Source organism: Bubalus kerabau, chromosome 13, assembly GCF_029407905.1.
Source record: "Bubalus kerabau isolate K-KA32 ecotype Philippines breed swamp buffalo chromosome 13, PCC_UOA_SB_1v2, whole genome shotgun sequence".
NCBI classification, from domain to species: Eukaryota; Metazoa; Chordata; class Mammalia; order Artiodactyla; family Bovidae; genus Bubalus; species Bubalus kerabau.
Window position 1 is genome coordinate 25,201,861 of NC_073636.1, and position 15,088 is coordinate 25,216,948.

At 41.7% G+C, this 15,088-nt stretch overlaps 1 long non-coding RNA gene across 1 annotated transcript in view; it reads left to right on the forward strand.

Moving 5' to 3' along the window:
• Window positions 1-15,088, forward strand: part of LOC129625427 (uncharacterized) — a 324,047-nt gene that overhangs the window by 280,590 nt on the left and 28,369 nt on the right. The window lies entirely within an intron of this gene.

A 15,088-nucleotide genomic window follows, 5' to 3' on the forward strand; every position in this document is an offset into this window, starting at 1 on the left:
GTGTGTATGTCTATTTAAAAGTAGATTTTCCTGAAAGTTAGAGCTGTCTTCTTAGGTCTAGAAGGCAAAAAAGGATGCGGCAGGGAGGTACGCAAGTAGTGAAATACCAAACCAGCTCGTTTTCCAGATTTCAGAACTCAACAGGGCTAGTGACCATTCCAAGGTCACACCCAGAATGCAGCCATTGCCTCAATTCTACAGCAATTAGCAGAGCCCAAGATCCACTAGAATTTTCAGAGCTCAACTTTCTGGAATTTATATAATGAAAACAATAGACCTTTAAACCTTTTTCTGAATATAAAATTTACTCTAATGTGTTAAATACTTTCGAATAGTTCTGTCACCCTTCTCATTTAGTCATGTATAATGAAGTTAGAGATATTAAGGAGCTGCGTGTGTTGCAAATACATTTGTTGGGATTAATTCGTTGCTGATAAGCAGTACAAAAGGAAAGAAGAACTATTTGATTAACTGTACTGTCTCCTGCCTTCAAAAGTCAGTCATGGCATGTATGTCCCAACTAAGCAGGTGCTATAAAAAGCCCTATGCAAGTCAAGGGATCAGATTTTCATCTTTTTTGGGTGTTATTGTTTAGTCGCTAAGTTGTGTCTGACTCTTTTGCTACTCCTTGGACTTTAGCCCCCCAGGTTTCTCTGTCCATGGGATTTCTCAGGCAAGAATACTGCAGTGGGTTGCCATTTCCTTCTCCGGGGGATCTTCCTGACCCGAGGATCGAACATGTGTCTCCTGCATTGGCAGGCAGATTCTTTACCACTGAGCCACCAGGATGCCCCTTTTATTTGTGAATTCTTAAACATTTCCCTTTTCTACTTCTTTTCATTAAAGCCTTTAAAAGTCATTTTTTATCTCGTTCCAATAAATATCAATGTAACTCCCTCATTATTATTAATATCCTTTAAGAATGAGGTGGTCTTTTTGTTTCTATTTAATCACAAGAATCTATATTCTTTTCCAAATTTGGTTTCTATGGGTACTTTTCTCTCCTAATGATGAGTCATATTTGTGGGTTCTTAAAAAAGGAGATTATCTAAAGTATATTTAAGAAAAGCACACACTTTTTTTGTTGTTTTTTCCAAAGCAGGCGTATCTATTTAAAGTAACACTTGCTTTGTAAAATCTAAATTACTATAGGGAGACCGACAGAGTGATGACCCACTGAAAACTAAGGAATTGTGTTTTAATTATTTTTAAATTGCCGTTCTATATCATTTTTACAAGAAGTCTTGGTGAACAGATGAAATGCCTTTTTTACCTGGTAGCAATGGGTGTTACGGGAATACCAGACCACCTGACCTGCCTCTTGAGAAATCTGTATGCAGGTCAGGAAGCAACAGTTAGAACTGGACATGAAACAGTAGACTGGTTCCAAATAGGAAAAGGAGTACGTCAAGGTTGTATATTGTCACCCTGCTTATTTAACTGATATGCAGAGTACATCATGAGAAACGCTGGGCTGGAAGAAGCACAAGCTGGAATCAAGATTGCCGGGAGAAATATCAATAACCTCAGATATGCAGATGACACCACCCTTATGGCAGAAAGTGAAGAGGAACTAAAAAGCCTCTTGATGAAAGTGAAAGAGGAGAGTGAAAAAGTTGGCTTAAAGCTCAACATTCAGAAAACGAAGATCATGGCATCCGGTCCCATCACTTCATGGGAAATACAGGGGGAAACAGTGGAAACAGTGTCAGACTTTATTTTGGGGGGCTCCAAAATCACTGCAGATGGTGACTGCAGCCATGAAATTAAAAGATGCTTACTCCTTGGAAGGAAAGTTATGACCAACCTAGATAGCATATTCAAAAGCAGAGACATTATTTTGCCAACAAAGATCTGTCTAGTCAAGGCTATGGTTTTTCCAGTGGTCATGTATGGATGTGAGAGTTGGACTGTGAAGAAGGCCGAGCGCCGAAGAATTGATGCTTTTGAACTGTGGTGTTGGAGAAGACTCTTAAGAGTCCTTTGAACTGCAAGGAGATCCAACCAGTCCATTCTGAAGATCAGCCCTGGGATTTCTTTGGAAGGAATGATGCTGAAGCTGAAACTCCAGTACTTTGGCCACCTCATGCGAAGAGTTGACTCATTGGAAAAGACTCTGATGCTGCGAGGGATTGGGGGCAGGAGGAGAAGGGGACGACAGAGGATGAGATGGCTGGATGGCATCACTGACTTGATGGACTTGAGTCTGAGTGAACTCCGGGAGTTGGTGATGGACAGGAAGGCCTGGCATGCTGCGATTCATGGGGTCACAAAGAGTCGGATACGACCAAGCGACTGAACTGAACTGAATGGGTGTTATGGGTAATAAATTGATGAATGAGGTGAAAGTTAGAGAAGAAGAGCTGAAGAAAAAGGAAGTAGATTATAAGGGTATAGGGAATAGAGATATAAAGAATCCTGAAGAACAATTTAATATTCCAGATCCCTCATTTTATAAATGAGGAAGTTGTAAGCAAGTGAGATAAAGTGACAATAAAACTTAGAACCTGTACCTGGAGAATCAAGAGTCATCTGCCTTTGACTGTACATGAAAAGCGAAGTGAGAAACAGAGGCCCTTCTCTGCTTGAATTAAATTTAGAACCAGAATCATCAAGTTGTGCTGTCTTAGTAAATTGAGTCATCAAACCCTTCGGGTATTTTTCTGATGTCTACTAAAAGTTATGCTTTGCAAACCCAGCCTATGTCTACATAGGAAAGGAAGGGTCAGATCCTGCTACCCTGAGGCTACCTGGCCAGCATTTAGCATCACTTACAGCTCACCTTTGTATGTGATGCTTAACAATCTTCCCATAATCCTGTTTGCATTGGCTTCTCTGCTGTTTTCCATGAACTCCATCATCTAGTTACTCAGCACCTGAGATAGGCATAGCCCTGGGTTCAGCGCTTAATGAGAACATAAAACTACAAGGAGCTTTCAATCTAATTAGAAAACAAATAGCTGAGTGCAGAGGTGAAGTGACAGATCAGTGCCTGTGTGTGTATGAGAGGTTAGAGCTGGGTTGAGCAAAGAATGACTTCTGCACACTGCCCTGGATTTGAGCTGGACCAGGAAACATAGATACGTTCTAGATGTACGAAAGAGGTGGAAATTATATTCTAGGGGAGGAACAGCATGTGTACACGCTTTGTGCTAGTGATAAACACCTTATATATGAGGATCCAAAAGGAAAATTACCTGTAGGGGCATCAGGGGTTCATGGTGAGGAATAGTTAGGTAGATAGGTTTTACGGGGACTTGAACACCAGGCTAAAACACTTTATCTCATTAAATACAGCAATCTTACCACCTCTGAATAAATAACGTCTTCCAGTTGGAAAGTAGGGAAGATAAACTGCTTTGTGATCCATTAAAATAATGACATGAAGCCAAATTGTATGATTTCCCAAAAACCCATCATTTCACAAGCTACTCCTCGGGTAAAATTACTTTTCTGACTCTGTAGCAATATAAAAGAATACTCTCCAAACCACAACACTGAAACAAGCTGGAGTACTTTGGGTTGTGCTCCCCTTGTGGATTTATAAGTCTTTATTGCTTTTTCATTGTGGAAATTGTTTTGGCAAATATGTATTCAGAAGTGCATTCAAAAAGCAAAAGCTGACAAAGTGGAGAGACTACAAAATGTAATGGCTCTGACAAAGCAACAGAGAAATAGAAGCGACAGGGCCTGAATTTCCAGTAACTGTGTCAGTATATTGTGTGACTGACCCAAAAGAAGATGAAACACCCTGCCTACCCCACAGCGACCTCTTATATGTCAGAAGGAGACCTGAGAGAAGCAGGAAAGTGGTGAGGGCAGGAGTTGGGAACCTCCAGAGGAAATCACCTGGCCTGATGTGAGGGAGAGGCTCCGCCAAGATAAGGGATGGTCCCCATAAGATACATTTATCTGGCAGATAACAGAGGCCAAGAGAACCAAGTTCCATCATTTTTTCTTGGCAGCCCTCATGCTGGGGTGTCCCAGCCAATGGTCTGGAAGCCGTGAGATCACGATCTGAGTTGTCACTGAGTCCCATTGTCCTCCATCACTGTCCAGCTGAGCATCCCTGCTGGTCCTGACATGTGGACCAGAAGAGCCAGTTTGGGGCCGTGGTCAGGTCATATAGCTTGTCCCACTCCACTGAGCCTGCAGATTCAGAAAGGACACATAGGAAGGGCAGGGTGGGCTAGGGGAGGCTAGGAGGGAGGGAGAGAGGGCCGACCCACTTAACCAGTCAGATCACCCGAGTCATCACTGCAGGACAAGGGAATCGGGAATGTCACTGCCAGCTTCACCCCGCCCTTCTTCGTACAGACGTGTCATTTAAGAGCCTTGCCGTCACTTCTTCCCATGGGCTCTGAAAGCCTTCTTTTCATCCTCAGCTGCACACATTGATGGACTAGCAAAGCCTCAGGTTCCTGCTCTTCTTTCTTGTGCTGTGCTATTTGCCCAGCCTCTAATCCCAGCTGGGATCAGGACCTCCATGCGAAGCTCCGGAGACCAGGTTGTTGTCCAGCCAATGTCTGAAATGTCTACAAGTCAGGAGCTTGGTTGGGCGTAGGCAGCCTTTTCTAAGGAGATGCTGGAGGAAGGCAGGTCTGAGTCTTCTGGGGCTCTGCCCAGGCTCCCAAACATTCAGGAGAACCAAGAGATGGTCCTGAGGTTAAAAGCCATCCTTCTTCTCCCTGGTCGGTGGGGAAGTACTCCCAGTTTAATGACTGCTTCAGCTTATGAGTAGATCTGGGTCTCCCTAGAGGAAGAGGGAGAGATATGAGTGACAGAACCAGCTTTCTTTGGACTAACCGGGTAATGACAGTGTTGTACTCCTTACCCAGCTTGGCATAGAGAAACCTTGGGTGGAAAAGGCTTTTTTGTTTTCTAAACTGCAAGTTCATGACTGCTGAAGCCAAACGTGAGCTCAGTGGTCCTTTGGCCGCCCTGTCATGCCTGGGGTGGGGGTGGGGGAGTTTGAGGAATGGGGATTTAGGGATGCAGACGATAGGAAACTTCCTCTGTGCTGATTTTAGGACCTGGGACAGTCCCACTGCTCAACACCATCTTATACACGGGCTGCCTGTGGGGGTTGCTGGGTTTGTTGAAATCCTAAATGCTCCCCAGAAGGAGTTTGCCTTCCTGCTACCCAGGGAAAGCTTTGGAGAAGTGGAATACAGGAGATGTATGAAAATTGAGGAAGGCCTAAACCTAAATGCTTGTAAGTCTAAACCCAGAAGCCTTTCTTGAAGGTGTTGCTAAGGAAGTCAAAGGTATTTGTTTTACCCCTACCTTGAGGACGTTTCTGAGCGCCATTGAGCATGACACCACCAGGGGGCAATATGAAGCTGTGTCCATTACTCATCATTTTGGTCTTGACCAAAGTCAAGTCCAGACCACACAACCTTTTCTGTCCCCATATAGCAGCTTTCTGAAAGCCCTCTGGTGGCATTTAAACTTTAAAGCTTTGGCAATGTTTAGTAAATCTGACAGGATCATTAAGAGTACATTGGATTTTTTTCCCCTTAAAACCAATACCAAATTCAGTTTTACTGGGAATATGTTGCTGTTCAAATTCTCATCCGAAATGGCCATTTTTCTCTGACTTCACTGTCTGAAATAAGAATGCATTATGGAATGCCCCAAACCTAAGTTGTAAAAAAGAAAATTTGTAAAGATTTGCTTCCAATCCATGTTATTAAAATTTAAAAGTCTCCAAAGGCAGTACGGTCCACCAGAGATGGATTCACACTAGGTTGAGTGTTTTGTTCAGTCCTTGCCTTGTGTCTGGCTTGTGGCTCAGCTGGTAAAGAATTTGCGTGCAATGTGGGAGAGCTGGGTTCTATGTCTGGATTGGGAAAATTCCCTGGAGAAGGGAAAGGCTACCCACTCCCAGTATTCTGGCCTGGAGAATTCCATGGACTGGATAGTCCATGGGGTCGCAAAGAGCCGGACATGACCAAGCGATTTTCACTTTCACTTTCACTTGCCTCGTGTTAGGATTGCCCTGGGACTGGCATTACTCCTGCCTTTGGAGAACTTTTAGTCTCCCAGGGAATCTGACGAAATGACAAAAGTCCGTTCCCTGGCACTGTTTTAGCTTTTAGGGAATAACTGGTCAGTTTGGAAAATGAAAAAAGAAATAATAGAGTAATTTCTGGAACCATCACAGTTTAGGGAAGCTGACATGTTCATAATCTTAGATTTTGGAATAATACTACTCTAGTGGATTTTCTAGCTAACCAATTCTATCCCAGCCAAATTAGGGTAAGTGGTTTTCTCATTATTAAGAGAGCATTTCCCCTTTTCCTAAAATTTTCATTATTTCCTCAGTCAGTTCAGTCACTCAGTCGTGTCCGACTCTTTGTGACTCTTTCCTCAGCAGTATTTAGCATTTTCTTAGGGCCCTCGTGGCTCAGACAATACAGAACCTGCCTGCAAGGCAGGAGACCTGGGTTTGATCCCTGTGGCAAAGATCCCCTGGAGAAGGGAATGGCTATCCACTCCAGTATTAGAATTCCATGAACAGAGGAGCCTGGGGGGCTACAGTTCATGGGGGTCACCAAGAGTCAGACACGACTGAGCAACTAACACTTTCTTTTGTTTTAGGGCAGTTTTGCTAATATATGATATTTGGGAATAAACACAGGATGAGATGGTAATCCAGGGACTGTCTCCTGAAAACTTTGAGAAGTTGGAAGAGCATTGAGTTCTTCAACTGAAACAGCAGTAAAATAATGTCACTGCACTATGAATCAAGTGCTGTCTTCTTGCCTAATGCGTCTTAATTCTAATTAAACAGCAAAACTGAGCCCTGGTTTTTTTTTTTTTTTTTTTTTTTTTGGCAAGGTTAAATATTTTGTTGAGTGCTCTCAGCACAGGATAGCGATTTATAAACTCTGAATCCAGGTCCCAAGTCTATTATTGACTTTGGGAAAGTCATTTAACCTTTTGTCTCTTATTTCTGTGGAGGGAAATGAAAGTCATAAAATGGCCCATCTCACTGGGAGGCTGTGATTAATGTCACAAATGACAGAAATATACTTTGCAAGTTCAAATTGGTATTGCAGTGCTGACGTGAACCCCTAGCAAAGGGGCAAGGGTCCTGTTTCATAGACGAGGAGGCCGTCTGCCTCCCTCTTTTTCCCACCTCCATCCTCTGACAATGTCCAGATGCTTCCAAAACCTTATTCATCTCTTCTCGACTTTATATGAAGCAAGCAGGTGTTCAGGTTCTCAGTCGTGTCTAACTCTTTGACCCCCATGGACTGTAACCCGCCAAGCCTCTGTGTCCATGGGATGTTCCGGGCAAGAATACTGGAGTGGGTTGCCATTTCCTCCAGGGAATCTTCCCCAGGGATGGAACCCATGTCTCCTGTGTCTCCTGCATTGCAGGCAGATTCTTTACTGCTGAGTCATTGGGGAAGCCCAGGTGAAACAACGGAGAAGGCAATGGCACCCCATTCCAGTACTCTTGCCTGGAAAATCCCATGGACGGAGGAGCCTGGTAGCCTGCAGTCCATGGTGTCGCAAAGAGTCGGACACGACTGAGCGACTTGACTTTCATTTTTCACTTTCATGCTTTGGAGAAGGAAATGGCAGCCCACTCCAGTGTTTTTACCTGGAGAATCCCAGGGACAGGGGAGCCTGGTGGGCTGCCGTCTATGGGGTCGCACAGAGTCAGACATGACTGAAGCGACTTAGCAGCAGCAGCAGCAGCAGCAGCAGGTGAAGCAGACACACAATCATTTCGGAGACATTTAGTAAGCACCTTATCTTTACATGCTTCAGGAAGCAAGGACTGTGAAAGTCAAGTTTCCGTAGTTGTGTGTGCACCCCTTCTTGCTTCACTGTGATGAAGAAGCAGTGGGGTTTGGGGAATGGAGGGTCAAAGTAGCTTTATGACATAGGAAGGAGATAGTTTCTCTGTAAGAAGAGAGCATTGGACCAGCACCCCTTGCAAAGGGCTTTTCCTCACTAGACAATGAGCATAAAAGCTGGACCTGGCGATTTCCTTTTTCACTTTGTATCCAACAATGGGCACAGTGCTTGAGCCAAAATAGCCACATGATAAATGTCTGGAATAAATGTTGGAAGAAAGATGGGAGGAAAATCAGCTGGTTTATTTATAGCGCTAATAGCCACACCAAAGTGCTTAGAAGCTGCATTTTTCATGAAGATCTAAATAATGAAATTGTAATGAAATGACAGAAGGTTATACCAATCAATTTAATCTCCATGTATAAGTTGGGCTTTCCTGGTGACTCAGATGGTGAAGAATCTGCCAGCAGTGCAGGAGACCCAGGTTTGATCCCTGGGTTGGGAAGATCCCCTGGAGAAAGAAATGGCAACCCATTCCAGTATTCTTGGCCTGGAGAATCCCATGGACAGAGAAGCCTGGTGGGGTCCATGGGGTCCTAGCAGTCATAGCGTCCATGGGGCATGACCTGAGGTCATAGCATCTAACATAGCTGAGCAATTAACACACCCACACACACATAAAATTTAATAATTCAATAAATGAATTTTATTTCTATTTTTTTACTTTTATGTTTTAATATCCACACCAAAAACATTTCAGAAGAACTGTAATTTTTTAAAAAATTTTATTGAAGTATAGTTACTCCACAATATTGTGCCCGCTTCTGCCATATACATATACATACCAGGGCTTCCCTGGTAGCTCAGCTGGTAAAGAATCTGCCTGCAATGCAGGATACCCCAGTTTGATCCCTGGGTTGGGAATATCCTCTGGAGAAGGGATAGGCTACCTACTCCAGTATTCTTAGGCTTCCTGGGTGACTCAGCTGAAAAAGAATCCACGGGTTTCCACTCTAGTATTCTGGTCTGGAGAATTCCATGAACTATATATATAGTCCATGGGGTCCCAAAGAATTGGACATGACTGCACGACTTTCACTTTTCTGCCATATAGCAAAGTAAATCAGCTGTACACACACATACAACCCCCCTTTTTTTTTCATTTCCTTCCTATTTAGGTAACTATAGAGCACCAAGTAGAGCTCCCTGTGCTATACAGCAAATCCTCATCAGCCATCCATTCTACACAGAGTAATGTATATATTGTCAACCCCAACCTCCCAATCTATCCTACCCACTCCTTCCCTGCTTGGAATCCATACATTTGTTCTCTACAAATGTGTCTGTATCTTTGCTTTGCAAATAGGTTTATCTGTACCATTTTTCTAGATTCTACATATATGTGTTAATATATGATATTTTTCTCTTTCTGACTTACTTCACTCTGCATGACACTCTCTAGGTCCATCCACATCTGTGCAAATGGCACACTTTTGTTCCTTTTATGGCGGAGTAATATTCCACTGTATACATGTACCACATCTTTATCCATTTCTCTGTTGATAGACATTTAGGCTGTTCCCATGTCCTGGCTTTTGTAAACACTGCTGCAGTAATTACTGGGTGCATTCATCTTTTGGAATTATGGTTTTCACTGGGCATATGCCCAGGAGTGGGACTGCTGGGTCATATGGTGGTCCTGTTTTTAGTTTTTTAAGGCACCTCCAGACTGTTCTCCATAGTGGCTATATCAATTTACATTCCCACCAACAGTGTAAGACAAGAAATGAATTTTAACTTCCATCTTTGTTACTTTTTAGAGGTTTTTTTAGTAGTCAAATTTTTCTACAAGCCTAAGTGTCAAGAATGCAAAAAAAAAAAAAAAAATTTAAGGAAAAAAAAAAAAAGAGAAATGCTAAACTTATATTGTGGATTTTCCAACTAAACTGAAGTAACTCACATGGGAAAATGCAATTTCAGTCAGATGGGTTTTATCCTTGTTTACTCCTAAATATCCAAAATATTTTAAAAAGTAAAGGAATAAGAGGAGATACAAATACCTTCAAAACCGACCATTACTTCTCAGAAGCCCAGCGTTACTTGAGAATTGAAAAACAGTGTACATAGCCTGGTGGTCTCATCTTTTTCAAAAGTAGAAGTAATTCCCAGGTCTCACTTCAGATGATTTGTACTGCGATTTCAGCAGTTTGTTCTTTCAGTGGTCTCTTGCAAAGAAGCAGCCAACTTCCTACTGACTTTCTACCAACTTAGAGAGTGTTCTATCGTGAAAGGCAAAAGGAACTTGGTATTATTTCAGGAGAAGAGTTATAGTCTCTTAGATTACCACATGTCCCCAAAAAGCTATTGTTGAAGGGAAAATAGATGGTTGCTTGGGAGAAAATATAGATTTAAAGCCATTTTCAAAAGAAATGCTTTATTTTTTTTAATGACTTGGATCCATATTCAATAAAGAGCTTTGCTAATCATTTTTCCTAATTACTTTGGCTAACTCACATTTGATGAAAAAAAAATATATTGTGAAGACTGCAGTAAAGTGTAAGTTGCTCTCCCATGTAATTAGTTTGTTCTGGGAGCTCATTTTTATTACGAAAATAATTTGCAGTAGGTAGTTATGAGGGAGGGGGCTCAAGCTCCAAGGCTTCGGGATAGTATTTCCTGTATGAAATCTTCTCTACCATGACAATTCATTTTATTTCTTGGAAGTCAAACATCTCCTTTGCATCTAATTTCAGATAAACAGACTCAACAAACTCAGGCCCTCGACTTTCTGACAGTGTTTCTGTGGCATTTCATTCATGAAGGGAATTAAAGGCTTCAGGCATCAGTGGCCATGTATTTCCTTCCACAGTGCCTATTTCTGAGGTCCTGTTTCTCTTTCTTGTCTCTCCCTCCCTCCCGGTGCCAAATTGATTTTAAGGGAGAAACAGGGACTAATGGAGGATGGAGGGAGGGGAAAGCCACGCCCATACCTAAGTGACTGCCCTTTGGGAACAATGAGTTCTTTTGTTCGCGGTTCCCTGAAGCCAGGAGGAAAGAGGGAGGTGCTTTCATTTTCTTTTCTACACCAGTCTCTCCGCCAGAGCTTGGGATCCTATCAAACCAACCCCCAGGAACTTTCTCTCAACTATTTTCAATTTTATCCTCTACTTGACTCTTTCTCCTTTGCCTTCAAACATGAGTAAGTTCATTTGTACTTAAAAAAAAAAAAAAAAAAGACTTAATCTTACCAGTCTTCAACCAAATGTTCTTTCCTGGGTGCTTCTTTCTTTCTTTGTGATCCACTTCCTGACTTCGCAGTCTTGGCCCTAACCAGAAATACCTTTATTTCTAACATGTTGACTCAATAAAATGAAACTTCAATACAGAAGAGACGATGTGATCTCAATCCTTAACTTCAGGCAGTGGCGGCAGTGCATTTTTACCCCAGAGAATATTTCTAGGATCTTATTTCTCTTTTCTACGTCTCTCTAACTCCCATCCCAGTGCCAATTTGACTACTTGGGAGATAGATGGAGGGAGAAGGATGCTCTGCCTGTATCTAGAGAGATTCCCCATTTAGACAAGGCCCTGCGAAGGCTGTATGTTTGGGGAAATCTTTAAGTGTTGACTCCTGCTTTTCAGTCTTCCAACTATGTTGGATATATTTGAAAGGCTAGTTGGGTTTCCATGACACTGCGTTTTGAATTTAAGTATGAATAATAGGGGAGAATTGGTCAGGGACCTGGACACTTATAAAAGGTCACAGTGATCCTGTGGATTGATAAAAAACTATCATAAACAGAGAGACTTCTATGAGCAAAGTCACAGACATGATTCTAATAGAGAAAGACGGCTGACTTAAAAGTGATTCAGAGCTGAGTCATTGTTTGGTTGGGGTTCTTTATTTAGACTCTGGAAATAGTTCCAAGAGAAAAAGGAGGCATTGACTAAGTTACAGTATAAGAGACAGTATGTTTCGCTATATATTCAGATATGCACAATTGAATGTCTTTCACTGGGATGGTTTTATAGTCACATTTCTGAGAATAGTTCTATCACTAAAATAGTCATGTATGTATATATATATTTTAAACTTTTCTTCTGGCCATTAATATTAAACAGTTGGTAAGAAAACTCTTAAATTAGATTTCATCACCAATTCAATGGACATGAATTTGAGCAAACTCTGGGAGCTCATGGAGGACAGAGGATCCAAGCAAGTTGCAGTCCAGGGGTTGCAAAGCGATGGGCATGACTTAGCAACTGAACAGCAACCACCACAACAAAAGAAAACTCTGCATTGCATCTTAAAATGAAAATACAAATAAGTTAGATTGCCTTGTTGTATGTTATTTGGTGGTATTTGTTTGGGTTAGTCTTTTGGGTGATTTGAACAGGAAGATTCAGAAGAACAAGATAAAGGCTATGTATTTGCTCTGGGAAGAGTTCCTAATTGCTGAAAATTGCAGGAAGCTGACCTGAACTAGGAAACTGAGGGTTCACAGACTCTGAGCTGCTGAGACCAGGACTGGTCCCTGGGCAGAGCCAGCCGGGCTCTGACAATCAAGCAGCAGGAGCACTGTGATGAGGGCGAGGCCGCTGCCATCCTTGCCACCATCACTGAGTCTAACCACCCCATTGTCTTTGAGTCGTTTCCTTGGGGTTTAGAGAGAAGCTTAGGTCACCTGTCTGGGTCCTGCCTTCCAGGACTGCTGAAAAGTGATGAGGGGAAAGGGAAGAAGATCTGAGGAGGATCTGACTCTTCCAGCTTCCTTAGGTTGGAGGATGAGGAGACAGATACTCTGAACAAGTGTGTACAGTGGAGAGATTTTCCCTAAAACACAAAGGGGCCTTGGGTTTTGGACAGCTCCCCCTACTGCCCTCCCCCATACTCCATTTTCAGAGAGAAAAATGTGTTAGAAAGTGAAAGTGAAAGTTGCTCAGTCCTGTCTGAGTCTTTGTGACCCCATGGACTATACAGTCCACGGAATTCTCTAGGCCAGAATACTGGATTGGGTAGTCTTTCCCTTCTCCAGGGATCTTCTCAACCCAGGGATCGAGCCCAGGTCTCCCACATTGCATGTATTACAAGACTCTGGCTAGTAAAAGTTCCATATGCCCTCTGTTGATTTATTAAATTACTGTAGAACTCATAACACTGTTCTAAGCAGGGTTAATATATTGTAATAATTTCTAGCATTGTATTCTTTTGTAATCCAACTCAGTTAAAAGTATATACCTTTTTACATTAGCATTAGGCATTGAGAAATAAAACGTGTGTTTTAGGGGGTGACATCATTTCTTCAGCTTCAGATATTATCTGTTTTACATTGAACCAGCAATAGCTAGCAAAGAGTTTAAGTGCTTTATTTCATAGGAACTTTTCTCCACATTCTCTCCAGCATTTATTGTTTGTAGATTTTTTACTGATGGTCACTCTGACAGGTGTGAGGTGATACCTCATTGCAGTTTTGATTTGTATTTCTCTAACAATCAGTGATGTTGAGCATCTTTTCATGCATTTGTTGGTCATCTGTATGTCTTCACTGGAGAAATGTCTATTTAGGTCTTCCACATATTTTTTTTCATTGGGTTGTTTGTTTTTTTGTTATTGAAGTGCATGAGCTGTATGTATATTTTGGAGATCAATCCCTTGCCAGTTGTTTCTTTTGCAAATATTTTCTCCCAAATAAACAAGAACCCCTGACCTTTGTACATTTCATACAGTATTTCTTTTTTTTTTTTTTTGGATGTCCATAAAGCTTTCATTTTTTTTAACTTGATTTTATTAAAGTCTAGTTGCTTCACAATGTTGTGTTAGTTTCTAGTGGTAGCAGTCATTCAGTCATGTCTGACTCTTTGTGACCCCACAGACTGCAGCTGACCAGGCTCCTCTGTCCATGGGATTCTCCAGGCAAGAATGCTGGAGTGGGTTGCCATTCTCTTTAGTTATCTAACTTATACATAGGATTAATAGTGTATATATGTGTCAATCCCAATCTCACAATTCCTCTCACCACCACCCTTCCCCTCTTGGTATCCATGTATCAAATAGCATTTCTTTAACTGTGAATGCCATCAGCTATTTCACATTTAGAAGAAATCTCATTTTATATTCTTGCATTCTATCTAGTGCAACCATTTGGATTTCATAAATGAGAAAATTTAATTGGTAGCCAGTGGACCAGAGAGAGAAATTCTGTTGCAAAAAGGGGCAAGTTTCACAGTTGCTTTCCTCACAAAGATTATGCAGGCACAGGATAACCTTCAGATTGATTAAAATGTTGCTCTGAATCATATAATGTTTTCGATAAATCTGCTACCAATAGTAGTTTGCAGTGGTCAAACAATAACACTTCAATCATTCAGACTCAGTGGTCTCATATTTCTCTTATCCTGACATCTCTAAATTTTGAATTACTTTGGAGTTCTGCTGATTTGAAATTAAAATTTACTAAACAAGCGCTCTCTTCCAAAATGTGACAAATAGGGTAGCAGTATTCAAATTATGAAGGTGAAGGACAGGGAAGCCTGGTGTGTTGCAGTCCATGGGGTCGAAAAGAGTCGGACACAGCTAAGCAACTGAACAACAATTCAAATTATTCTAGAGACCTCTTTATTTTATTCAAAGATGAGATTTTCAGGAACTACCAAATATTTTTTATTTTTTAACTACCAAATGATTGCAAATGGCTATTTTAGGTCAAAACTCAGTAATGTGTGTTTTTTTTTTTTTTTTGGTAATGTGTTTTGACACATTTTAATTGTGTTCAATGATTCTTTTTCTCTATAGTTTCATCCATGATTTTCTTTCCAATTAGCAGCGTGTTTCTCTGGATACTAAGAAGAATTGAAGTAAACAGATTTCCATTTGGGGAAATGTTGTCCTAAAGGTTGTCCTGTTCTGTGCTCACTTAGTTCACTAACATCAACTAAACTACCAGAGCTCCTGGCAGCATAGAAATCTGCTGACTGTAGGGAAAGATGGCAAAATCAAGTTCTGTTTCCTGGAGTTCCTCAATGATCCTGGACTCCTGCTCTGCAGACGAGGTCCTCTTGATTTCATCCACAATTTCAGTATCTTTATGTTGGGCACCTCATGTTCTTCGGTGGCCCAGCCTCCTGCTATGGGTCCCCAGTCCCATGGTTACTTCCCTTTGGCATGGCTGATGGAATCCAGACTTCTCTGTGCATCATGCACTTGAAATGATCCAGCAATCCCTGCTGCCCATCACTCCCATCAAAGGGAGCAGAGAGGTGAGTCAGAGACAAC